The following is a 25,213-nucleotide window of genomic DNA, read 5'->3' on the forward strand; positions in this document are numbered from 1 at the left end:
TAACACCCCAAACTGCTGCAGCACTGTCTGCCCTGGGTTTGGTGTGAATGGGTGGCTTTAGGTGAAGTCAAAGGCCAGAAAAGACAGAGAAAATCATTTTCTACATGCCATATGCCAGAGTGTATGATTGTATGAGTTATGAGTGACATAACACTGAATGGTATGAAATTGACTTTATAATGAACTTGATTATGGGCCAGTGGAATTGATACAGGCCTCTGCTAGTTTTAGGAGTGCTTTGCTGTTTGTACACGGATATGTATTCTGTAAGGCAATAATGTTAAATTGGCAAATTTATGAAAACGACAACAAAAATCTGCTCACATTTATTAAGTAACGAAAATAACAGCAATGACTTCACTGTGTGTTAGCCTAATAATTATTGAAATGACAAGTAGTGTGCTGAAGAAGGAAAGATTTAAGATGATTAAATTGGTCTGGGAAGGTGTTTTGGTGCCTTATATGTTAATGTAAGACTGGGAGGAATGCAGTGTCTGGTCTTCCTGGTTGCAATGCTGTGGATGGAGTGGCAGCTCTACAGACAGCATGATGGGGCTGTAGAGCCTGGACAGCAGTGCTTTGGGTGCACTTTGTCAAACCACCACCATTACCTGCACAAAGTGAGCCAACAACTTACCTTTTGAAGTCGTTTGGGCCTAATTTTGGCTCTTGCCAAGTGCCAGACATTTTGTTGATGCAGAATTACACAGATGTAACTTGTACACACCTTTAGAAAGGCTTGGGTGAAATAACTTGAAATATTCAATATCATGGAAAGATCACACCATTTTTTTCTGGGCAAAGCTGCACAAAGAGCAGTACAGTTGTGTTAACTTGTATGCCCTAGGAAGCAGCACACAGCATCACACAAAGCTCTCTAATATCAAGTCATAGCGATGGCAATTCCCAGAATGCCTTTAGAGGTGGAGGATTTTGTATCTGAAAATAAGAAGTTATTCCATTCTAATTTCACACATCTTGTGCTCTCTTCTCATGCCCCAAAGCGCTGTACCCTGGAGTCCCAGATGGAGAGCACACACAGGTGTGGTGCCGACATGACTCTTTCTTTTATAAGAAACACAAAGTTTAGATTAATTTCCATGGATGTATTTAAGTACGTCCAGCATTCAGAGGAACCTATTTGATGGGCTAATCAAAACAATTACCCAGTGAAGTAATTTCCCTGAAGAGCAGCTTATTTCAGCTGTCAGTCTGTTCATTTATCGTTTACCAAGATGTGTGGTGATTTATTTATTTATTTATTAAGCAACCTATTCAGAACAAAGTCCTGTTGGCATTCTTTTAAAAATTGCCCAAGGATTTATTTCAGGTTGCCAAGGAGGAGCACCTACAGGGAAACTTCAAACTTGTGTTTCGTTTTGAGCTGTTTACCCTCTTCAGACCTTGTAAGGTGGTCTCAAGATCATTCAATACTTTAGATCATCATGAGGACGGAGCAGAAAGACAACATTTCCCACATAATTACTCTGAAGTGGAAGTGCCGCAGTTGAATCCTGGCCATTAGTAAGGTTTGTTTTCTTTGAGAGCTCTGCTTATCGGCATTGGCCAATCTTCCAAGCCTGTCTGCCTTCCTGGTAGTTGGAATGTGTTGGGGCTTTTTAAATTATTTTTTTCAGAATATTGCCACTAACCAGGCTGTGCTGGAACAGATGATTCTTTAGTGGTTAATACAAAGAGCTCTCTGATCAATGGCAAGTCTCTTAACCTCTGCCTCGTGAGCAGAATAAATTTGTTCAGTGTCTAGAGGATGCTTCAGTGGTCGAGAGATAAAAAATTTTTATCAGGATGTTGCCTATTAGGCTAACAGAACAGGAAATTAAATCCATTAAACAGTAATGCAGAATACAAAGAAAAAGCTACTTTAGCATAAAAATATGCAGAGGAAGCACAATGTGAAAAAGATGGCCATCACATTGAATCAGCGGGCACAGAATTGTTTTGCCATGGCATTAAACTGGAGGGGGATGTGATGAGAGGCAAGCGGTTGGATAGCATCCCTACAGCTCTGGCACGCTGTGTGAGGTGAGAGCAACGGACTCTGTGTTAAAAGCCTTTCGGATGATGACCAGGCTTTTCATCTCCCAGGTGGGGTAGTTCAAGTTTAGTGGAAAATTAAGATTTAGGGAGGTTGATCAATGAATACATAGCTCTTCTGCCTTTCTTTTTCAATGGAGAACCAATCAGAGAAGTTCACAGCAGCCGGTCGTTGCCTGCTGATGCCAGGGCTGGCCCCACAGAGCGATCCCTGCTTCGGGACAGGGAAAGAGCAGAACAGCTCAGCAGTCACCACATTGGAGTTAGAAACAGCCATGTGCATAAACGTGTATTGAAGCAGTATGGTTGTGCATTTGGAAGTTAAGAAATAGCCGAATCGGTGTGGCCTATTGACTCCTAACCGAGTCCTCTTGTAAGCTAGATTTTACACTTGAATACAATCTCCCATACTATTAACGTTTTCAAACTTGTTGGCCTGGAAATCTTTCCTTAACCTCTTTTTTTTTTTTTTTTCTTTTTTCTTTTTTCCATTGTTTTCCCCTCATCACTGTATTTTATACTGATGGCTTTTTGAACTCAGAGAGTTTTAGTATCCACATTTTGCAGACAGAGGTTCCACTATAACACTGAGTAAAGAGCTGCTTTCTCTTCCTTTTTCTGAATTTGTTACCTGCTGTTGTGATGCACTGTCTTGGAACGGACAGAAATGAATAAATATTTCCTCTTGCTTTTCCATGCTAGGATGGAACAAACTACTCTTGTATCCGCTGCTGGGTGCCAGATTGAAGACTGATAGCTTAGGTTCCAAGCATCACTGTCTTTTTGGTGATGTTTTGTTTTATTTTGTTGGGTTTTTTTTGTTTAGTTTTTTTGTTTTGTTTTGTTTTTTGTTTTAATCTGCTATTGATTTCCATGAAAACTTGCATTCTGGACTTAAGTTCTTGTACCAGAGCCAAATGTTGCTATTGAACTCATTACGTATATTCAAATCAATTTCTCTTCCTTATTGATAGCTTTTTATTTATTGATATTGATGTCTATCCGTCTCTGTTTTGTCCTACCACTGAGACTCTGGTACTGTTTCATGTCTTGCCACCATTCCCTTTGCATACTTCATCTCTTCCACTCAGGGTTTGGGGTTCCCAGAGTGTGCTGCTGGTGAGCAAGAGGCGATGCTGCACTCAGTGGGGCTCTGAGCTAAGGCCTTCGGATTCTACTCTAATGCAACTAAAGCAAGGGGAAGATTAGCATCTGAGAGCTGTTTATAATCCAGATAGATAAGACTGTCAGGATAAATATTATCCAAAAACTGAGTATCCATATATATAAGAAAATATATTTCTATCTACCAAATATTTTTAAAACTAAAATAATTTGTGTTGCATGTTTCTATTCCTAAGTAGTGATGAAAGAAGCTATTATGGCTTCAAACTGTGCCAGGTAAGGTTCAGGCTGGACGTTAGGAAATCCTACTTCACTGAAAGGGTGGTCAGGCACTGCAATGGGCTGCCCAGAGAGGTGGTGGAGTCACCGACCCTGGAGGTGTTCAAGGAACGTTTGGATGTTGTGTTGAGGGACATGGTTTAGCAAGGACCATTGATGATGGGTGAATGGTTGGACTGGATGATCCTGTGGGTCTTTTCCAACCTTTGTGATTCTATGATTCTATGAAGAGAGGAACACGTCTTACATGACTTGTCTCCTCCGGTGCTGTCTTTGGCACAACAGTGGATGAGCTGTTCTCAGCCAAGGTAACAGCTTGTGGCCAGAAGTTGAGCTTCAATGATGAGAACTATTCAGGATTCAGATTCCATGCCTGCTTGCAGCTTCTGTGTATTGCTCTCTGATTCTTTTTTAAGCTGCACCCAACTTGCAAATTGTCAACTATATTTTGCATGGAACGCTACTTGGGTGTTACTCTCCTACCTTGCTCTCTATCTGAAGTATTCAGTTCTAACGTGTTTGCCAACCAGCTGCTTAGTTTCGGTATATGGAAATCGGTCCCCACCTGAAGCATGGTGTTGTCCTTACCAGCAACTGTTCTGCCTATGTTATGTCATCCGTATTTTTTAATAATTTTTTGGGCTGCGGTAGTTGGTGATTTAGTCAGCAGTTACCAGTGAGTCTTTCTCATACTTGGTGTGTTGTTCTATAGTCGGTTTTACTTGCATCTTTGTATAATTATACTTAAATGCCTTATATTTTGCCATTCTTTCCCTCCATATAGAATCATAACGCGCCATAGAATATGTAGATAGTATCTCAAAGTGGTTTATGAAAAAGGTTAATATTACAACTCGTTTTGCAAACAGAATACATAAGGCAGAGACAGATGAGGCAAATATTTCAAGATCATCCAGTAATGAGGAATAAAACTGAGAATTAGTGTGGTGCTGCAGTCACTGAATATTGCTGTCTCCGTGATATTAATGTCCAACAATAATGCCAGAGCAATGCATATTTGCAAACATTTTTATTTTGGTTTTCATCTTTTCAGATAAGATATTTGTCTTTTTCTTTGGAATTTTATTCTATGAAAGCCACAAAGTTGACTCTCAGCTATTTTTCTAACTTCACTCTATTTCTCGATGTTAAGCTGCTTTTATGCAATCAGTTTTACGTTTCCAAACAAGCATTTCAGCAAAAGCACTTGCTCTTAAATTCTAGTTTCAAATGAGACACTGTCTTTCCATCCAAATCAGTGAAAAAGTACCCCATTAATTTGAAGTATTTTTGTGAAACTTAGTGACAGTGTAAGATTACTCAGTGTTTTCTGTCTTTCTTGGAGAACATCTTTGATTAGTCATTGGGAAAAAAAGTAGTTTCAGTTAGAATAAGATGTTATTCAATCTGGATCAAACTACTTACATTGTTCATCTGCTAAGCAACATTTGTCATCATATAAATGATTGTAAGTGGCTTCCTGAGGGAAGGATTGAATTGGGACAGGTGTATTAAAGAAGACTGTCCCATCTCTGGTTTGCTCTATCAGAGCACTTCTGTCTCATGTCAGTGAAGATGGAGGAATGAATCAGTGACAAGGAAAAAAAAGAAGTATAATAAACTGATCATGTATAACTACATGTATATATATATATATATACACACATCTCAAATGACGTGTGCGTGTGTATATATATATATATATATATATACACACACATGCTTCATTCAGAATTCTGGCTCTGAAGTTTTGCCTCAAAGCACAGTAGTGTTTCTGTTTTGAGAAGATTATCTAACTGGGATGAACAGTGTTGTTCAAGTGAGATAAGCAGCATCTCGTAGAGTTTATGTCTAGCTATAGACCTCACTTCTAGATTACTAAAACCAAAAATAGATAATTTTCAGGTTTATAGTCCAAAATACACAGACATGTTCTCTGTCAAAAATAGTGTAGTCTGAGATATGTAACTATATACGTACACTATATAGATAGAAATGCAAAGTGCTTGCGTGGGTGACATTATAGAATCAGTAGCTTCTGCAGATGGGAAGGCTGTATATTGTTGGCAGTAAACGATTAGGTTAGTCACATACTAATGCAATGTCATTCTCTCTTTCTCAAATCCTTGCCAGAGAAGCTTGCCTTATATCTCCCAACTTCCTGAGATGCAGACTGCAGTTATTTTACAGGACAGTTATGCAGAGTTTCTTTCTAGTAACACTGCTTGAGTAGCTACATCAAACCACTGTGTGAGTGCCCAGCGAGCTGCTGCACTGCTCTGTGGAACTTATGTGATAGAATGTGGCAGACATTTCCTCTCACACTGTGTCAGAGAGGCAGATCCCAGGGAGGAGATGAAGCTGGGTACAAGGCTGTCCTGCTTTCGTTGCTGGGCTGATCCTTTTGAGCACATGCCTGGGAGATGTTCACATCTTTTCCTCTCACTCTTCACTACTGCAAGCCCTCAGTGTGGATCACAGACTCTGTGATTAAACTGCACCCATGTTTTTGGTTTTTTTTTTTTTAAATTTTATCTCTTACAGTGAGAACTAGGAGTGGAAGCCACGTCAATGAGTACTTGAAGTACCCTCTGACCTTTCAGAGACTGAGTTTTCTTGCAGTACAACCACACAAGCTCTGTAGCTTTTCTACATCCCAAGAACCAGAAGTACATTCATTAGACTGTTGAAGGTACAAATGCTGTGTATTCTTCTTTCAGCTGAATGAGAAACTCATCATCGCATGCTCTGAGCCATCAGGAAGTGAACCTCAAATTGGGATCTGAGTGTCTTGGTTGGTACAAGGTAAGTCTGAGTTAACTGATAACTCATAGGCAGCTTTTCTTCAGTACTGGTGGTTTGCAGTTGGCCAGGAGCCTAAGTAACTGTATGGCAAACAGGTATATAGGCATTGAACCAGAGAGATTATCATGTTACAAAGGAGAAATGAAATAAAGATCTTACCCATGTCCTGGGCTCGTGGAAGGGCTCCAAGAGGAAGGATCTCTATCTGGAGATCCTTCCTCCTTGGGAGTCAGCCCTTCAATGGGGTCTAGGGTCTCCACCCCTTCCGGTCACTCAGGTGAAATTACGTTCACCTGTGCCCCTGCAGCTGACTCAGCGCTCGCCTCAGGTGGTCATTCAGAGGTTCAGGCCATGATTCAACTGTTCCCATACAGTAACCTTGTTTGTATTTGCCCACAGAAATCTGTTCAGGCAAAATGTGGTGGGTAAATGCAGGCATCTCACCTGTTAAGTGCAGCTGCTGGAAGCACTGAGAAGCTTGGATTAACTGGATTTTTCAAACTGCATGCCTTCGGGGCGTTTGTCATGACTGAATGCTGTGTGGATGGTGCATTATCTATTCAGAGAATGTAAACATAGCCAACTCATGTCATTTGTAAAAAATTAATATCCTTGATAATACTCAAAGCAAATGAGAATGGGAAAGGTTAATGTGAGTAGGATGATGAGAAGTAAACACTCATTTTGAATGTCATAAGGCAAGTAGTAGAGACAGTAGTCCTTCCCTAGGACACTAGGGTAGACTTTAGATTTGATAATATTCCTATATTTAAAATCCAGACCAAACATACTCATTTTTAACTTTGACATTTACCCTTCTGTGATTACTAATCCCACAGCTGTGTTGTTCTACCATCATGCATCATGTACCGTTTGGACACGGAACAGGCTTCCAAATCCTCTTTCCTGCAAGGGAACTGACCTTCTCATTAGTTGGAAATAACACTATGATAGGTAATCAATATTTTGTCAAAATACCAGCATCTCATCCTAAGCATTACTCATCCTTATATCTGGAAATTGTAAGACTAAAAGCAAAATATTTAGACTAGGTTGTGTATGGCAAACCTGCCCTTATATATACAAATCGTGTGTATCCAAGTGTTACACTGAGTGTACTTGCATCTGTGTAGCTCCCTACCCTTACACTCAACCCCGTATCAGAATGCAAAGCAGTTGCCCTGAGTGCTGCTGGAGACATAGCGGAATTGTTTTTTAAGCTGCTGTAGACACTCAGTAGGAAATTACTGTTTTTCCCTTTGCACCTCTAAAAATGTGTCAGATATAAATATTGATGCAAGTATCGATTGGCAGAATCATAAAGTCAGTTTAGTTTGAGTCCTTGAAAAGAAAATTCACCCCCAATGTCCCACTTTCTGTGAAGTCAAAGGAGGAATGAAGCAACTGCTAGAAAATGTGGCTTCAGCTATTGGGTGAAGTGGGACCTAATAGAGGCTCAGCTCCAGTCTAGAATCAGACTAAAGGTTCTGTGGATATGGAAGCCACTTCCACTAATGTGTCACTTCCCTCTCATGAGGTGGTGTAGATCTTGTGCCAACACATACGTTTCCCTGCAGATTTACTGGCCATCTCCTCTAGCTTCTTGGCATTTAAAAAAAAGTTTTATAGAGATACAAGAAACTACAACAGATGTTGTAGGAGGACTCTGAAGGGGCATGTCTTGTATCTTACCTGCACAAACAAGCAGGTAAAGACTGAAAAGTGTTTCCTTTTCGCCCTGCATTGGATCACATATCTCCTCTACTCACAGCACACAGTCAAGTCTGCATCTGGGTCTGCTTAGGAAATTAATCAGAGCAGCCTGTGTAATTAACAGCTGTGATTAATTGATGTGCAATGCCGAAGCAGAAACCACCTCACTCTCCCTTGGCTTGGGGCTGTATAGATATCAGTAGTTTCACTGCCTTTTGCTGCCATCTGGAACTTTTCATTTGTAAAGAAGTATAGCAGAGTAAAAGTGTATGCGAGCCTTACTCTGGCACCAGTGAACAAGTAATTTGCAGAGAGAAACCCCAAATCCTAGAATCAGTATTATTAGAATAAGGACCACGTTATTTATCTTCAGGTTAACACTAGTTTATCTAAAGATAATTTTCCCCTCTTATCATTCATCTTTAATTCTCCACAGACAGTGAAAGGTGTGTAACTGTGCAGGGAAAAGAGCTGATAGTATTCACTTCAGATAATAAACCATAAACAGTACTGCTGCATCTGCTAGGTTCAAATTGCCTTCGTTTGCTGTGGAAATTAATCAAATTAAAGCAGAAGAAATTCTGTTTCATTTTGCTTTTCCAACATGGAACCTCATATACCATGAAGAGGTAAGGAACCATGAAAGTAAGCGTGTGTAGGGGATGCAGACTGCATTTCCATGCTTCACTGGTGGCTTATTTGTTCTTAAATGAAGTTTGGACACTTAATTTTGAGGCACGTCTCTCTGTGCAATGTGATAGTGTCAGTGTTTTGGTGAGTTATACCTGGTTACCTAACGTAATGAAGGTTTCAAAGGCACTGCTTTTTCTATTCTTCAGTTCTTTCAGTCAAGAGAGGCACACCTGATTGTAAAACAGCTTTCTGGGAGTCACTACTTTTGTTTGTTCATCCACCAGTGGAAGCCTGTGATAAGGCTAAGTTTATAGAACAGTAATACAGGATTTATGAGACAAAAGAATAAGGGTCTATTTGAGGCCAACAGTAGCAAAACAGAGTGATTATTATTCTCAAAGCAGAAAGTTTTGAAGTGTAAATGACTCCTGAAGTAATGAAAGATTGAAAACAAACTCCTAAAAAGTTTCTGGAGACACAACATATTTTAAGACACCGCTTTGTCTGCCTACAGCTTGAGGTTACGCACATTTAATTCCTCAACATGCTGATGATTTTACAAAACCTCTCTTAAAATCAAAGGAAATCCACTTACACATCCAATCAATGCTTTGTTGCTTTTGCAGGTGGTAGACATGTAGATGCACCATGGGAAATAAGCAGATTACTGTAATGGATTTGATTAGTGACCTGTCTAAACTAGTATTTTCACTCTAGTCAGGAGTTAAGGTCAAGATATCCTGACTTCACTAGATCACCAAGGAGTGGATAAACTAGGTTTGTTCATTGGGCAGAATCATTTTTCACTAGGTCTTTTCTCACAGCTGGTTTGCTCTCTATGTGCCGCTAAGGAGTTTCTCAGCTTTAACTGCTTTTCATTGTCATGGGATAATAGGGATTTATTCATTTGTTAGAAGAATGTCCATTCTGATGTTGTTGCTTTTTGTTTGGTTGGTTGGTTTGTTTAAATTACAGATTTTTAAGCAAGCTGTTGCGAACAAAATAAATCTACTAACAACTTGTACTTAGCTCCTGCAGGCCTCTGATTTCTGTAATGCGCAGATGAGGTCGATGCATGCAAAGATAATGCATGATAATGCATGAACCATAGAATGGTTTGGGTTGGAAGGGACCTTTAAGATCACCGGGTTCCAACCCCCTGCTATAGGCAGGGACACCTCCCTCCAGCCCAGGTTGCTCACAGCCCCATCCAGCCTGGCCTGCAGTGCTCCCAGGGAGGGGGTGAACGATCAGGTTCTGTCATCTTTTACCTCAGTACTCAGTTGATCCCCTTCATATATGTCTTCAGCAGTTAACTATTTTAATCGTGGGGGGTTTTGATGGTTTTCTGCTTTTGTTTTGCTTTTTTTTTTGGTGGTGGGTAGTTTGTTTCCTTTTTTTTTTTTTTTTTAATTTACCTTCCAATTACAGGTATATATTAATAGAATTAATGGAATTTCAGGTGTGAAAAGAAATCTGCAAATAAGGTATTTGCATTTAGGGCAATTTTGACTGGATATATTTCTAAATCGTCCTGATTTTAGTGATCAGTTTTACTTGTGTAGTTCTAACAGTAAGTAAAAGTAGATAGTGTATGAGTGGACTGCTGCTTTCATATTTATCATAAGTAGCCTTTTGTTTTTAGATTAAACATGCTCAATTAATCTATCAGAGATTTTATAGGGTAAGGAAATAAGTACATTTTTCTCAATGCCCAGAACAGCAAAGGAAGCATAATATAAAGCATTAATCTGCATTGGTGATGAATGATGTTGCTTGTTGTGGCATCTTACTCTTGCCATCTGAGTGCAGATTTTGCAGAAACTGAATACGGTCCATATTTTGCCAGAAATATTAAACTTATCTCTTCCTTTTAAATGTATTTTCCTGGGAACAGGAGTGGGGGAAATGCTCAGGTTGTTGTATAAACCTAACTGAAAGGTGTAGAAATCTCCTTAACAATGCATCAGTGTCATATTAACAACATTTAGTTCAAATTTATGTCATAAAAGTGTTGCATTATATTGTAGTAGGTTTAACACAGATTTTTTGGTTTTGTTAATCTGTTGTGTGAGTGTTAATTGACTAACAGCATTACTCACTTTCAAGATATCTTGACTATTGACTCTAAAAATGAAATACTTATTTGCAGTGTTCTGATCATTTGTAGACCTCTATTTCATATGGATTTCATGGCAGAAAGGGATTCATCAATAATTCAGGAACCATCCAGTTGGTATGGAAAGTGCAAGGATAGCTACGGAAAGAATATTACTAGAGGGGCCAATAAAAGAGCAGGAACGTCCTGGAAGTATAATCATGTGTATTCTGAAAAGCAGTCAGCACTCAATTTCATATGCAGTGGATGTCATCTTTGCAAATGAAACACTGGAAGCTTCCTCAGCGATGAATATAAAAACATGAAGAATGGCTATGCAGAAAAAGGAAATTAAAAAGTAACTTTTATACATAGGTGTGATTGTAAGTGTGGAATATCTTTTAATTCTTTTGGGACAGGAAGCCTGATGTGTCATTTATTGGTGGAAGACTATGCCCTTAGGATTCACTTCAGCCCTCAAAGAATTATAGGTAGTACAGTGAATTATTTTTTTCTTGAAAGTTGCAGACAAGCTGCATGAAGACTAGCTCTCTTGGGATTACTGTGGCTGGGGATAGGGAGGAGAAGAACAGAATGGCTTTTATTTGCAGCTAGCATAGTTCAGTAACGGACCTGAAGTATATCACACCGGAATAGATTTTCAGGGAATTTGCAATGAGGTATAGCGCAGAAAAGAAACTGCAATAGAAGCACAATAGAGTACTCCATCTTATGGTTTCAGGTGTGACCCAAGAAATGATTTTCACAGCACTTTAATGGATGCTTTCTCCATAGCAGGTAATTCGAGGCAGAGAATAGCTGCGGAGTTTGCTCCAACCAAACCACTAGTTGAGTGGAATGGAATAGTTTATGTTACAGTCCACAAACTTATTTTCCCCTATTCTCTAACCCTATCTCATGCAGCAGGCTCTTTCTTCCCCTATGATTGTGCTGTGAATAGTGGTTTGTGTAATGGCTGTGTATTGAGAAGCTCTACTTTTGACAGATGGAGCAGCCCTGCCTCTGTGTTCAGGCTGGGGAACAAGAGGCTGGAGAGCATCCCTGTGGAAAGGAGTCTGGGGGTTCTGCCTGATGTAAGTTGAATTGGAGCCAGCAATGTACCCTGGAGCCAAAACCAAAACAGTACCCTGGGGGGCACTAGGCCCAGCACTGCCAGAGAGTGAGGGAAGGGGTTGTCCTCTCTTCTCTGTGCTGCACGGCCTCACCTCCAGCCCTGGGTGCAGTTTGGGTAACAATATGGGAAGGACTTAAAGCCATTAGAGAGCACCCAAGGGAGAGCAACAAAGGTGATGAACAATCTAGGAGCAAGGTGTGTGAGGAGCGGCTGAGGTCATGAAGGACAAATAGTGTTTAAGGAGCTTTGAGATTGTGACTGCCTGCTCATTTGACAGCAATGACTATTATCTCTGGTAACCTGGCTTATAGCCTAGTATTACCTTTTATAAGTGCATAGCACAGGCAAGCATTAATTTTAGTGCTTGTATTCATGGTAAAATGGATGATGAGAGCTTTCTTGCTTATATATCTAGCATACTAGAGAGGGTAGGAAGGAGAAAGACATTAGAATGTGGCTACTGCTCAGAAGCTGCTTTCTGACAGGGACTGTTAACATCAGAGGGATGAGGTAAGTGGCTATTTTTAGATGCCTATAACTTTTAGAGGCAATTTGAAGCAGTAGATATCACCTAGGGCATGTTTTTGTGCTGCCAGAACAGCACCTTGAGATAAGCAGGACTTCTCTCAGTTTAGAATCCTTAATTTCCTTCAGGACAGAGACTGCATAAATTCAGACTTGCACATTACAACTTGTGTGTCAAACAGCTCCTGAGATGCTCTCTGAGAAGGAGAGCCAGCTGGCCATTTAGTTGAGTGGCAAGAAGGGTAGAATTGGCATCAACTGTAGCAACAGCAAGGAGGCACATTCACAGATGTTCATTCACTTTCTCTCTCCTGCTGGGCCAACAAGAAAAGAAATAAAGGTTAGAACTAACAGAGGAATTAGACTGTGTCAGGAAGTATGTTTAATTTAAAATTAAAGGTGATGGGGAAGGAGGGCATCAGGTTAATTGTTAATCTCTGGCTTCTTACTGCCGCTATGATATCCTAAAACTGGTATGAAATTGGATTAAGTGGCTGGTAGGAAAGGCTGTATCCCTCTGCTCAGACACTAGTTCTCAAGATGTGTGAACATGTGTTAGCTGTAGATGAGAAATTCAGGGAATAAAGTTACTCCAGATAGTAGACTGCCCTCACTGGGCAATGTGATACAAATTGCAGAAGCAGCACTACTAGGTTTACACCTGGACTGTCACTGGTCCATGAGGCCAGATGGGCAGAATCCCATGTATTCCACTCTGGTGAGGCCGCACCTGAAGTGCTGTGTACAGTTTTGGGCTCCTCCCTGAAAGAAAGGCTTCAAGGCCCTGGAGTGTGTCCAGAGAAGGGGAACAGAGCTGTGAGGGGTCTGGAGCACAAGTCCTCTGGGGAGCTTCTGAGGAAACGGGGATGGTTCAGTCTGTAGAGGAGGAGGCTCAGAGGAGACATTATTGCTCTATACAACTCTCTGAAAGGAGGCTGTGGCGAGGTGGGGGTCGGCCTCTTCTCCTGTGTAAGTAACGATGAGAGGAAATGGCCTCAAGGGGAGGTTCAGGCTGGATATTAGGAAAAATTTCTCCTCAGAAAGAGTGTTCAGGCATTGACTGAAGCAGACTGCCCAGAGAAGTGTGGTGTCACTGCCCCTGGAGCTGTGTAGGGAAAGGATAGATGTAGTACTCATGGTTGAATTTGAGGAGCTCTTACCTTGTGGCACACAAGGTGTGAATCGCTAAGTATATGTCCAACAGAGTCCGAGTGGGATTAGGGTTTTCAAACTGCTCCTTTTAATTTTGATCACATCTTCTTTATTTGAGGCTAATTTAAATGACTGAAGCAGCACAGATCAATTTTAGCAGAAAAGCTATGATTCTGGTGTAAGCTAGTCTTATGCTACAAGAGTTCAGCATCTTGGAACTGATCCGGCTTTGATCACTACGTGACCCGGTCAGATTCCTTTATTCAGGCATCAGAACGAATCTGGCTTGACTTTCTTATATTAAGAGGAGTTTACTTTTAGAAAATACAGTTTATTACTCCTGAGGTAAGCAAACAATTCAAAGCTGTTGAGACAGGCTGAATAAGGAAACTATGAGAGCTCTTCATACGTTATTGCTGTCACTGTAGTTCAAATTAGATCTTATAAGCCAGAAGCACGTTGCTTTCTTTCCTTAGACTTTTAGGTATCTTGTCTGAGATGGAATAAAAAAAAATATATCACCCAGAAATTCCAGCAGAGCAAATAAGTGAATCCAACTCCTGGAAACCTTCGTATGGAGCCATAACCAGCAGGCTATGACCCAGAATATGCACTTCCAAAAAGGTAACTAATGCTTCCTTCTGCCGAACTATCTGCAGGACCAGCACAGAGCCAAATGTCAGAGATTAAAAAATGTGGAAGAGATATAAGTGATAAGGTGCTTACAGAACTTCACTAAAAATTCATCCTCCCGTTTGCTGGAGTTCCTTTGAAAAGAATGGATTGATAGATTTATAGCTTTACATGTTATGTTGCTATCCATTCATTTCTGTTTCCTTTTTCTTTGATCAAGGCTTTGTTGGTTTGCTTTTTTTTTCTCCTTTCAATATAAACAAAAATATCAGCAGCAACAAAAAGCTGCTAAATGGAAAATACTGGAAAATAATTACAGGAGTCACCAGATTTGTTTCTCTGAAAATGAGTCACTTTATAACAACCCCAACAGAACTTGAGAGTTAAATATGCTTGAACAGCACTTGGCACTTGTTGTTATATTAATGATAATTGATTCTCAAACACACACAAATCTATACTATGGTACAAGCCTGTGACATCCCAAAATACTTTGCTTGAATTGCAATACTTGAAATACTCTGGGGTCTAAATCAAAATGTAATTATTTTGTTCCTCATAAATCAGCAACCCTGAAGATAATGCTGGCTTGTCTAAGAACCCAATGGCTGTGCAGCCATTTGAGTGATGAGCCAGAAAGGTTCTAACAGCCATAGGAGAAGATGGAGACTCCTTGGGCTTGGAGGCTACTAGTTCTGTGCAGGGCAGTGGTGCCTTTAATGCAGCAAGAGTACTCCAAAAGTTGGACAGACCTCTGAAATTTACACCAGCTGATTCTAAAAGATTTTGTCTAGAATGCATGCACAGTAACCGTGTTCCCCACCAGAAATATTAAAAGTCTATTGCAATTTTATGGTTACAAGTTCTTAAGGAAGACTCCGTGTAGGTTGCTCTGGAGCTTCATGCTTTGCAATGTGCTCAACATCACAGTTAGCTTTGTGCCCATGTAGCAGATGACTTTAATAGTGGAATCTATACAGATCTTTAAATATACTCAGCAAACACAAGGCACGTGGACTTGAGGAGGGTGAATTTTGAGGCCTGGGTTGAAGGAAAGGCTAAGCCCAAAGATACAACAGATCAAGAGTTGTTCAATGTTATTATCATGTCATCTGGGCTCTGGCTTCTAATTCAACTTGTAGCAATCCTGAAAAGTAGTTTTTGAGTTTGAATGGCAGCTACCAACAGTAACATGAGCATTTTTATGCAGCAAGGGTTTCTACCACTCCATTCCTGCAGCTCTGCTTGTCTCCTAAGATTATCATTAAAAAAAAAAAAAGGTTCTATAGGCTCTAAGCACCCCAGTCAGGGAGGTGTGCACATCTGCAAAATGAAGTTACTGTTGCCACTGTACTCTGGCAGAATCGTGTCCCTTCATAGTTATGGATGTGGTGTTATTTCCTGACCCTGCCAAACCAGTGGGTGCTATGAGCCTGGGCTCACTGTTTTTCCTGGAGCCTATGGGCCATCATTGCTTTAGCTTGATGCCTTAGCTTGATGCCTTAGCTTGATGCCTTAGCTTGATGCCTTAGCTATGCCTTAGCTTCCTCTGGCTGGGATGACTTCTAGCCATGGAGCAGGTGTCCCTGGCTTCTGCCAGCAGCTCATAAGCTGCAGAAACGTATGGCTTTCCGTGGCCTTTGGCATCGTGTGGCACTGCTGATGACACCAGGTCCTGTCTGGGATGAGGTGTACGCACCTGCAGTCAGACCAGCCCTCTGATTCTCAAAGTCTGTCAGAAATAATTGCATTCACAAGTGAATACTACCAAGGTGCAAGGGCGACGCTTGCAAGAGTTGAAGCCTACTTGCTACCTTAATTTGGTTGCCCGTGTCTGCAAATGCTACTCCTTTGCAGAGAACTGCTGGTCTCTCTTCCTTCCAGCCTTGTTCCTCTGTGCTGTATTTATTGCATGCTGTTCACATCTTGTTCTGAATAGAGAAGTATTGATTTCCTTATGGCTATTCTGTGGTGCTCATTTGGAGAGGAGAGTTTCACAGTACTAATTGATCCTCTGCTCGTGTGTTAGGTGACAGGATGGTGGGTGTTCTCATTCTCCAGATGAAGAGCTGGAATTCAGATTAAGCCAAACCCTAGAAAGCTCACATCTGTTTCCCTAATTTGATGTGGCAGTGCTCTGGCTCCCACAGCTCTGATGCTCACTGCCTGCAGTCCCTGAGCCTGGCTGCAGCTGTGAGCACTTGGGGTTCTGTCTTTGAAACCCTAAGGTCCTGGAATCCCAAAAACAAGCAAGGAGATCAGTGTCCCTGTGGGAGCACTGATTAAAGCTGTGCTCTTGGTCTGTAGCAGCTCATCTAGCGGTGACAGCAGTGCTCTGCCTCAGCCACAGGGAAGTTCTCATTGCTCCCCACTCTTTGCAGCTTCTGTTGATTCCCAAGGACAAATCTCCTGCTTCTGCTGTTCCTTAGGTCCTAACAACCTTCATTCACATTTCTTCCTCAAAGGTCCCCATTAACATCATTAGCTTGAACACAGAGTAATTGTCCTCATCATCAGAAGCTGTTGCTAGGTTTCTGCAGAATTATGCATTGTATCTCCACCTGTAGAGGTAAGAGTGTTAAAGCCTGAGAAGTGAAGCCACATGTTGGGCCACGGTAGGGATAGGAGTACAAGTCTAGTTTCCTGAATCCAAGTTGAATGCTATCATGCAATGCTGTGTATGTTTCCTCGCGGTCACTCTGGCTTGCTGAAACGCAAAACTAATCCAACATCAACTTTCTGCTGAAATGTGCTGCACCTCCAAGCAAAATACCCAATTTTAGGGGCAACATGGTTATTGTTGATATGCCTTTTTTTTATTCTTCTGGTGAACTGGATTTGCATAGCCTTTTTCTTGCTACAATGATTATTATTATGCAAGCTTTTCTATGGATCAAAGTAATCCCAGACATGTATACAGACTGGGAGAAGAAATCCTTGAAAGCAGCCCTGCTGAGAAGGACTTGGATGTCTGGCTGAGGAAAAACTGAACACACGCCAGCAGTGTGTGCTTGCAGCCTAGAAGGCCAATGGTATCCTGGGCTCTATCAGAACAGAGGTGGCAGCAAGGACAGGGAGGGGATTGTCCCTCTACTCTACCCTTGTGAGGCCCCACCTGCAGTACGCCATCCAGTACCTTTTAAAGGTTTACAGAGTTCATTTCATTGTCCATCCTGCTATAAGGACACAGTAGGGAAGAAGGCTGAACATAGAGAGGAAAAGGAAGAAGAAACCTCTTCCTGCAGTCTTTTTCAGCTTTTCTCTCTATTTCCAGTATATCTGCTGTAAATACTGAGTGGGTTTTTTGTGGTGTTTTGTGCCATTTTGTTTTGTTTTCCTGAAGCCCAGGAGGAAAAGCCCTATGCTTTTTCAGTTGAGACGATCTCCCTGTGTGGCACTAGGATTTGAAAGCATTGTCCTTCCATTACCAGCTGGTAGTGAAATGCAAAACAGAGCTGTAGGCAAACTCAATTCACTTTGCTCTTTTTTTCCACAGGCAATAATGATGCTGTCAGTAGCAGGAAGGAAGATGCCATATTATGTTCTCTTCATTTTGTCACTCGGGGTAGGATTTATCCTGTAGCTTTAACAATCTGAACTTGGGTTTCCAGCCACAGTTGTCACTAATGCTCCCTGTATGATTCCCAACAAGCAGAAAAGCATGTTTAAGAGCTGATTTATCCTTTGCTAGAGCAGATGTTTAGATGAAAACCTGGGACAGGGAAGGTTCCAGTTGGATATAAGGAAAAGGTTCTTCACCAAGAGTGTGGTCAGGCACTGCAACAGCCTAACTAGGGAAGTGGTCATGGCACCAAGCTTGCCAGAGTTCAAGAAGTGTCTGGATTAAGCTCTCAGACATGTGGTCTCATTTCTGGGTGGTCCTATGTGGAGCCAGGAGTTGGACTCACTGATCTTTATGGGGCCCTTCCAACTTGGGATACTCTACGGTTCTCTGAGTTGAAATCACTCTTGGCAAAGACTCATCTTTCCCCACTGACTACAGAGGAAGCTGAAGGAACAGCATTGGCTTTTTTACAAAAACTTATAACTTGCCCAATTTTAGATTCTTTTTCTCACATTTAGTGACTTACAGGTTGTTCTCAGTGCATCAAGACTCCCTCTGAAACAGCCCTGGTGATGTTCATTAGCACCTCAGGTTACAGAAAGTCAGAATACGAAATGTATTTCCATGGTTTTCTCTGGATAAGGATTCTTCCTCCTTGTTTTGTGCTCCAGCGAAGGTACTGCTGTTGGTTTCATCTTGTTTCTCTTCCACCCAGTGCTTGACACATGCGCTTCTGATTTGACATTCTTTTCTCAACTGCACTTTTAGCTAAGTAAAAAATGGAGAATCTCAAAGAAAAAAGGAAAAAAGGTAAACTTTTATTCTTGTTCTCTCACAAACTTTGCAAAGCTTCTCCAGCTTTGGAGAAGTTTGGGACGAAAGGAAAACAAACCACCACCTTCTGCCATTAACTTACTGAAGCTGGTGGAGTTGTGAAAATGGTGGGTCAACAGAAGGAGATTGGGAAGGAGGATGTGAAAGAAACAGTTTCTGAAGATTTTTTTATCGCACTGATACAAAAAAAAAAGGGTGGGGGGGAATGCAGGAGGAATGCAGGAGGGTACGTGTCACAGCTCAAAATCTCAGTTCTCAAAAACAAATGGAAATGTTATTCTTTATTTTTTTTTTCTTTTACTGTTTTTCCCCCTCTTCTGCCTGAAGTGGCTTTTCATAAGAGTTCTTATTAGGAGAAAACTGTGAGAATTTTATTTTAACCCAGTTGTGACTACTGTAACGTTAACAAAACACAGCCGTGAACGCGTTTGTATGCTGCTGCAGATAAGATGTATGCATTTTTAATGATTTTGGCAGAATTTTTGGATAACTTTCACCTTCCTCTGTTGCATCTTAAGTCCTGCTAGTGTGTATGTTTGTTTCAGAACAAAATGACTTAGCAAAACAAAGAAGAAATTCATTCTTATATGCAGCCCAGAGGGGAATACTGCTGCTCTCGGTGTTATTCAACTCCTGTTTATGCTTTTCTGCATGTTGTGTACCTTGACAAACACCATCCCGGTCTGGCAGAAACTGACAGCATTGACACTTAAAAACAGTTTCTGATTCAGTCTAGCTGGTGTCTTGCGTAGAAATAACTAGAATAGCAGAGTGCATCATAATGCTGGCACTGCAGTGGGATGAGTTCTGTAGTGGAACAGTAACCAACTAGTTTGGAGCGTGCCCCTGTCATTGGGAACTATATTCACAGGACTGTGTATGGGCAAGCATTGCAGTTCAAGGGTGAAGTAGCATTTTGGTCTTGTTTATAGGTTGACAGAGCTGGATTCTTGCTTTCCCAAGCACGGGTTTGATATTTGCATCTCTTGGAGATGGGGAGGATTTGTTACAGCTTTTCTCTGTCAGTTGGTGGGTCTGCTTGGCCCAGGTACCGTCTAGCATCTTGTCTACAAGACATCCTGTATTCCTACAACATTTCCCCCACTTACAGTCAAATCTCAGCCTCTGTGTGTGTATTTTTATATCTCCTTTTTTAGATCCCAGGCTGATTTGTATTCAGTTTTCTTTTTTCCTTTGAGTTCCCAGACACTGAATTTTGCATTTTTTAAATCAAAGGCATGCATTTAGAAATTGCAGTAATTCAGTAGCTGAGAGATAGGAACAGTTGTGCTTAACATATTGCTTAAGTTTTAACAGAAGAGAACAATGGTAAGCAACAGGATTTTTAGAATTTAATATAGGGCCAATGGCTTTCAAGCAGTGAGAGCCTAACTCAATATGTAACTGTCTTAAGTTCTGGTTTTTCAATCTAGTGTATATTTTTGAGAAATTTGAGTTAGTGTCTACAAGGTCAGTTGTAATACAAGGAGACTCCAAGTTATGAGTGTATACATTGCATCTGCTGTGTGAATCAGTCTGGAAAACAACGTAATCCAATTGGTAATCAGTTGTATTACTACTGTCTTTGTGTTCTCTGAGTTTTTTTATTACTTTCTGTTTCTCTGTGATCAGGATAAAAATGTATTAATTTAACAAGCCAAGAGCCTAAACATCGTGTTCTTTTGCGATAGCGTGCAGACTGTGCAAGGCTATAATCGCCTCCTGTGATTGAGGATTGCTGTTCCATTGTTTTTCTTCTACAGAGGGCAGAAAAATATACAATGTCAATTTTGATTTTTCTCTGTATGTATTCTGTTTAAATTGCTGTCATTTAATCAGAAGGAGCTTCCTCAGCTCAGAGTCCCGAAGCAGTGTCAGAAGTGAGGCAGGAGATCAGGGCAGATCGGGGACCTGAAAATGCTGTCTCCTAAATTCCAAGTGAATGCTGTAATTGCTGCCTAACCATTTTGGATAATACTGAGAATACTGGTGTCTGGGGATTTGGTTTTTTGGTTGGTTGGCTTTTAGGAGACACGAATTTTCAAGAAATATAACATTTTCATTTCATCCTAATCATCCTAATACAGAACAAGATTCTTTTGGAAACTGAAAATTCCTGTGAAAGGAGTTGCTTTTATTTCTGTAAGCACACAGGAGAGGTATGAGCTTTGTATCTGATGTACCATGGTTTGTGGCGATGATGACAATGAGGAGGCAAAGCAGAATCTCTACTACAGGAAATAATTCTGTTGATGATCTTCCTTTAGAGCCAATATCATCATGCTTCTGCTAGAAACACCACTTTTTGCAACTATTCCCCAAGCATTTGTACCAAACCCTGCACACCTTACTGAGTGCTGTAAGAATAAGCACACTTTGGTGAAACAGGTTACCCTAGGAGGTTGTGGATGCCCCATCCCTGGAGGCATTCAAGGCCAGGCTGGATGTGGCTCTGGGCAGCCTGGTCTGGCGACCCTGCACATAGCAAGGGGTTGGAACTGGATGAGCATTGTGGTCCTTTTTAACCCAGGCCATTCTATGATTCTATGAATTTCTATTTCCTTTGAGCAGTGCATGCTGCTACTCTGATTCTTTTTGACATCTACTTGTGCTCATATTGATGGGATTTTATAAGCCTTCCTTAGAATTAGACATTCTTCTTGTACATATCAGTTATGTTACGCACTTCTTAATTCTTCATTGGACATCATGTCTGGCAAAAATCTTGAAAATTTCCTGAATCGTGTCTGTAAAGTATTAGAGAACCATCCTTTCCATTTTACTGAGCAAATGGTCTGCACCCTTCCTTCTTTTGGGAGTATAACTATATTTCTATTAGATAACTGTATTTAGTTACATTAGTTCCTGTTACTTACATCAGATTGTGTTCAGTGGCCAAGTCCCAGAAGGACATACTACCCACAGAAAAACATCCATTATTCCCTGGTTAGCTTGTCTTTAGGACTGAAAGAGACTGCTGTGGCTTAGGAGCGTGATGTTTTGCAGCACTTTATAACTATGTGTAAAGAATGTGACAGCATGTGTGCATCTGTCCTAAACTCCAGAAAGGATGGATGTCTGCATGCCATAATTGACTAAGTCAAAACAAAATAAACTGTTCTGTATTTGCAAAGTCAACCCCAAATGCACAATCCTCTTTTATGAGTAAATTTAAGATTTTGTCCAGAGGAAGTCATTGGACTGGAATCTCAGAGATTTCAGTAATTTCCTCTCCTAGGCTGCAAGTGTTTTAGATGATGTCGAAGGAGTCCACCTCCATTTCCACCCCCAGAATGGACAATACCCATTGCCCATCACTGCCTGCTGTTTCCAAGATGAGGTTTCCAGAAGCACGTTCCTATTACCATGTCAATAGCAGCTTTCTCTTTAATGATATTGGGGAGATAGGTCAGTGCTGAATGTTCCTGAAATAAACAAGATTACAGCGAAGAGGAGAAATTCCTGTCCTTACAAACAGGTCATGTTTCATTGAAGTCTGATTCCAATCTCTGATTTTGTCTATGCACTGAAAAGCCTTCTGTATAGCTTCAGAGTGATAAGCCCCCACATTTGGCAATAGCAGAGCTAGCAAAGAAGCATTTTTGTCCTCAGACAATTTTTTTCTAAGCCTTGATAATACTTTCCTCCAAAGGATTGCTGTAAATATTTATGAAGTAGGAAATGGGTCATTGCTTAAAGCTCTCCTTGGGCAACAAAAATTACTGCTATCACATTCAGATATATTTAAATTCCTTCTGAACTCTTTGGGCGTCTTAGAGAAAATAAAACTGAAGATCACATTATCCACCTGTGTTTTAATAATTTTTCCTCTCCTTGCATTTAAGTTCTTAAAGAAGGTTATGTTCATGGGCAGCTCCCTCATTCACCCTTTGTAAAGCAGCTGGATGGCTCTTCCTTCTAGTGATTCAGAGCTTCGTTAGTGAAATAGCAGCCTAATTGCAGGGCTGAAAGCCAGCTGTTGGGTGTTGTAGAGGCAAAGGTTGAACAGTAATGTTTAAAATAAGAAATATTACTAAGCTAGCTTGACGTTTAGAGAGGAAAAGGGGGATGGCTGCTTCCTGTCTGTTTTCTTCCCCTCTGCTGCTTCCATTTCCCTCACTGACACTCACAATCGAGTTGTGCAGCAACCTAATTTTGTATCGGATCTTCCGTTTCACTCCTTGCCATTATTTAGGATCTAGTTGAAGCTGTATTGTGTATGCTTAACAAATAAAAGCTTTCAGAGAACATCATTCAATTCCCACCTCCTGCTAAGGGTTTTCGAAGTGTAATACATCACAGAATCAAAATGACTTTCACTAAAAGTTCATGCTGTTTAAATCACACCAAATGTTATATTGAGCTGTAGCATACATAATTCATGTATCATTAACAGCTTCTACAAGTCTTTGACTGCATGGCATACCAATGAATCAGAATGTGTGGGTATTTTTGATACCTGCCTTTGCTTAAATTGTATTTAGAAGCAACAACATGTAATTGTACTAACTTGGAAAACCAAACAGGCATGTAATAAATTATGTTTTCTGATTGATGTGGCAAAGTAGGTCTCTCCTTATGTTGACTAAGCAAGCTTTTTTAAACAGGAAAAACAATAGATTTCAATGCCACTGTTCTTACTGTTATTAATAAAAATCAATTTTCATCCTTTGTAATTTCAGAAGTGTCCTGCCATCACTTCCTTCATTACGTGACTGTTGAATCAACAGTGTGGGTTAGTGAGTGCGGCATGCCAGGGCAGTTTGAACCCATGTCAAGAGATGCTGGTGCAGTCAGGAAGGTGGCCTTGGAGAGGATTACTGATGCACTAGCTCATTACTTACAGCTAAGAGATCTCATGCCAGCTATGGGAACTCGATGACCAGGAAGGGGAGGAGGCCAGGGTCTTGCGGAACATGCATTCTTCCAAAGCTAAATTATAAATGTTGGTTATAGCTCTTTACTAATTGGCAAACTACTAAGTTGGAGATTTTCTGCAAGGCATTTCCTGTTCAGAAATGTGATTACTCTATTAAGTATATTCTATCCTTAGTCACTGATATACCACTTTATTTAAGCAAAACTTAATGGGTTGCAGGTACTTGTGTGTGTACTTGCATGTAAGAATAATAACGAATTGCAATAGTTTATTGTTAATGATATATGACACTTCTTAACTGATTACCAGGTGCAAGATATTTTCCCAAATACAGAATTACATTGATCAGCCCTCTGATTCTGTGGGAAACAGACCCAAATGGATGACTTCTCACAATTAAGTGATCTGGACTTTTCAATTAATACGTTTTTAACTTACCCTACACTTGGTTAGTATTAAGTTAGGAAGTAGTCGGTAAAGATTCCTAAGTGCAGCCTATAGCTATACTTAGATATTGTAGGAGAGCATTCCCTGCTGGTTTTTAGGATGCAACTGTCCATGACCTCCAGGTTGCACTGTGAATGATACACAGATCTTCCTGCCCTTCTGATTTTCCTGCTTGGGCAGCTATGAAATGAGCAGCCCTGATCTCAGCATTAGCTCACCAGTTCTGGTTGTTCTGGTGGCACTGGGCTTATTGCCTTGGCTTTCCTCTCAGTACTTTCCAGTCTTTTTAGTGAGCTCTGTGACAGAACTGAGCTCTGAGAATGAGGACCCATAGCTGCAGCATATGGAGATGTGTGGGGTCTCCTGCTGAGATACTCTCCAGTGTTGGCAGTCCCCTCCTTTTTGACAAAGGCAGAGTGGCACACAACCATAAAAGGTTTTCCCAAGTGGGGATGATCAGTGAATTAGGAAAGGGTATCTAGCTCACATGAAACAAATGTTCTGCCTGGCATGTGCAAACTAATAATTATATATCTGTGTGATCCTCTGGGTGTAGAACACACGAGTGCAGTAAATCCTGAAGCGGTTCCAGTCTTAAACCCCACACTGATTGGCATTTGTGAAACGGACACTCAGAAGGCAAAAACACATCTGGAAAAATAATACGCTGTTAACATTTCTGGTGCTTTCTAATTCAGCAGATGCTTCTGCCAGTTGATTTTTCACTAAGCTTTATGCTTTTAAAAGCATCTGGATGAGCAGCACCCCGAAGCGGGCAGCACAGAGCAGCTGTGCTCTGTCCTGTCTCGGCTGTGTCTTTGCCCTGCTTCCCACTGAGCTGCGTTCAGTGAGCTACAGCCAATTACATTCAGCCCAGTGAGAAATCTGGGGAAAGGCTTCTAGCTTAGTAAAAATTATTTTAATTAAACATCAGGACCTATCAAGTGCTTTTACCAGGTATCCGTGGCATAAGATGAAAAATGGAGGCTGTTACTGTGAAAAATAGTACGGTTTTAAAATAATTAGCTATTCATGTGCCAAGCAGCTGCATTAGTACTTAATTTGTCTTTTGAAAATAAATTTGAGACTAGTTTATTTTTTTTTTCCTTCTGATTTGTCACTGTTTGCAAGCAGGAAAAATAAAGCAGTAAGATAAGGGCTAGTGAGATGCTGGGATGGGAAGCTGGGAGAAATGCATGGATTGTGTATATAAGCGGTGTGTTCAGAGTTGTTGGCATTTCTGGTGTGACTTCTGCCTTATCTTGCCAATAAGTGGCCCTCTCAGGCATTCAGCTGTTAATTCAGGTTCTGAGGTTCTGACGTTTTGCTGCATGG

General features: G+C 40.8%; 1 long non-coding RNA gene across 1 annotated transcript in view; it reads left to right on the top strand.

Moving 5' to 3' along the window:
* The window catches only part of LOC112533025, a 50,391-nt gene that overhangs the window by 21,307 nt on the left and 3,871 nt on the right, over positions 1-25,213 (top strand). Inside the window, exon 2 of the long non-coding RNA XR_005862343.1 lies at positions 6,180-6,264. This is a non-coding gene — a long non-coding RNA (uncharacterized LOC112533025). The remainder of the gene's footprint in view (positions 1-6,179; positions 6,265-25,213) is intronic.

The sequence above is a fragment of the Gallus gallus genome, chromosome 9 (genome assembly GCF_016699485.2).
Source record: "Gallus gallus isolate bGalGal1 chromosome 9, bGalGal1.mat.broiler.GRCg7b, whole genome shotgun sequence".
NCBI lineage: Eukaryota > Metazoa > Chordata > Aves > Galliformes > Phasianidae > Gallus > Gallus gallus.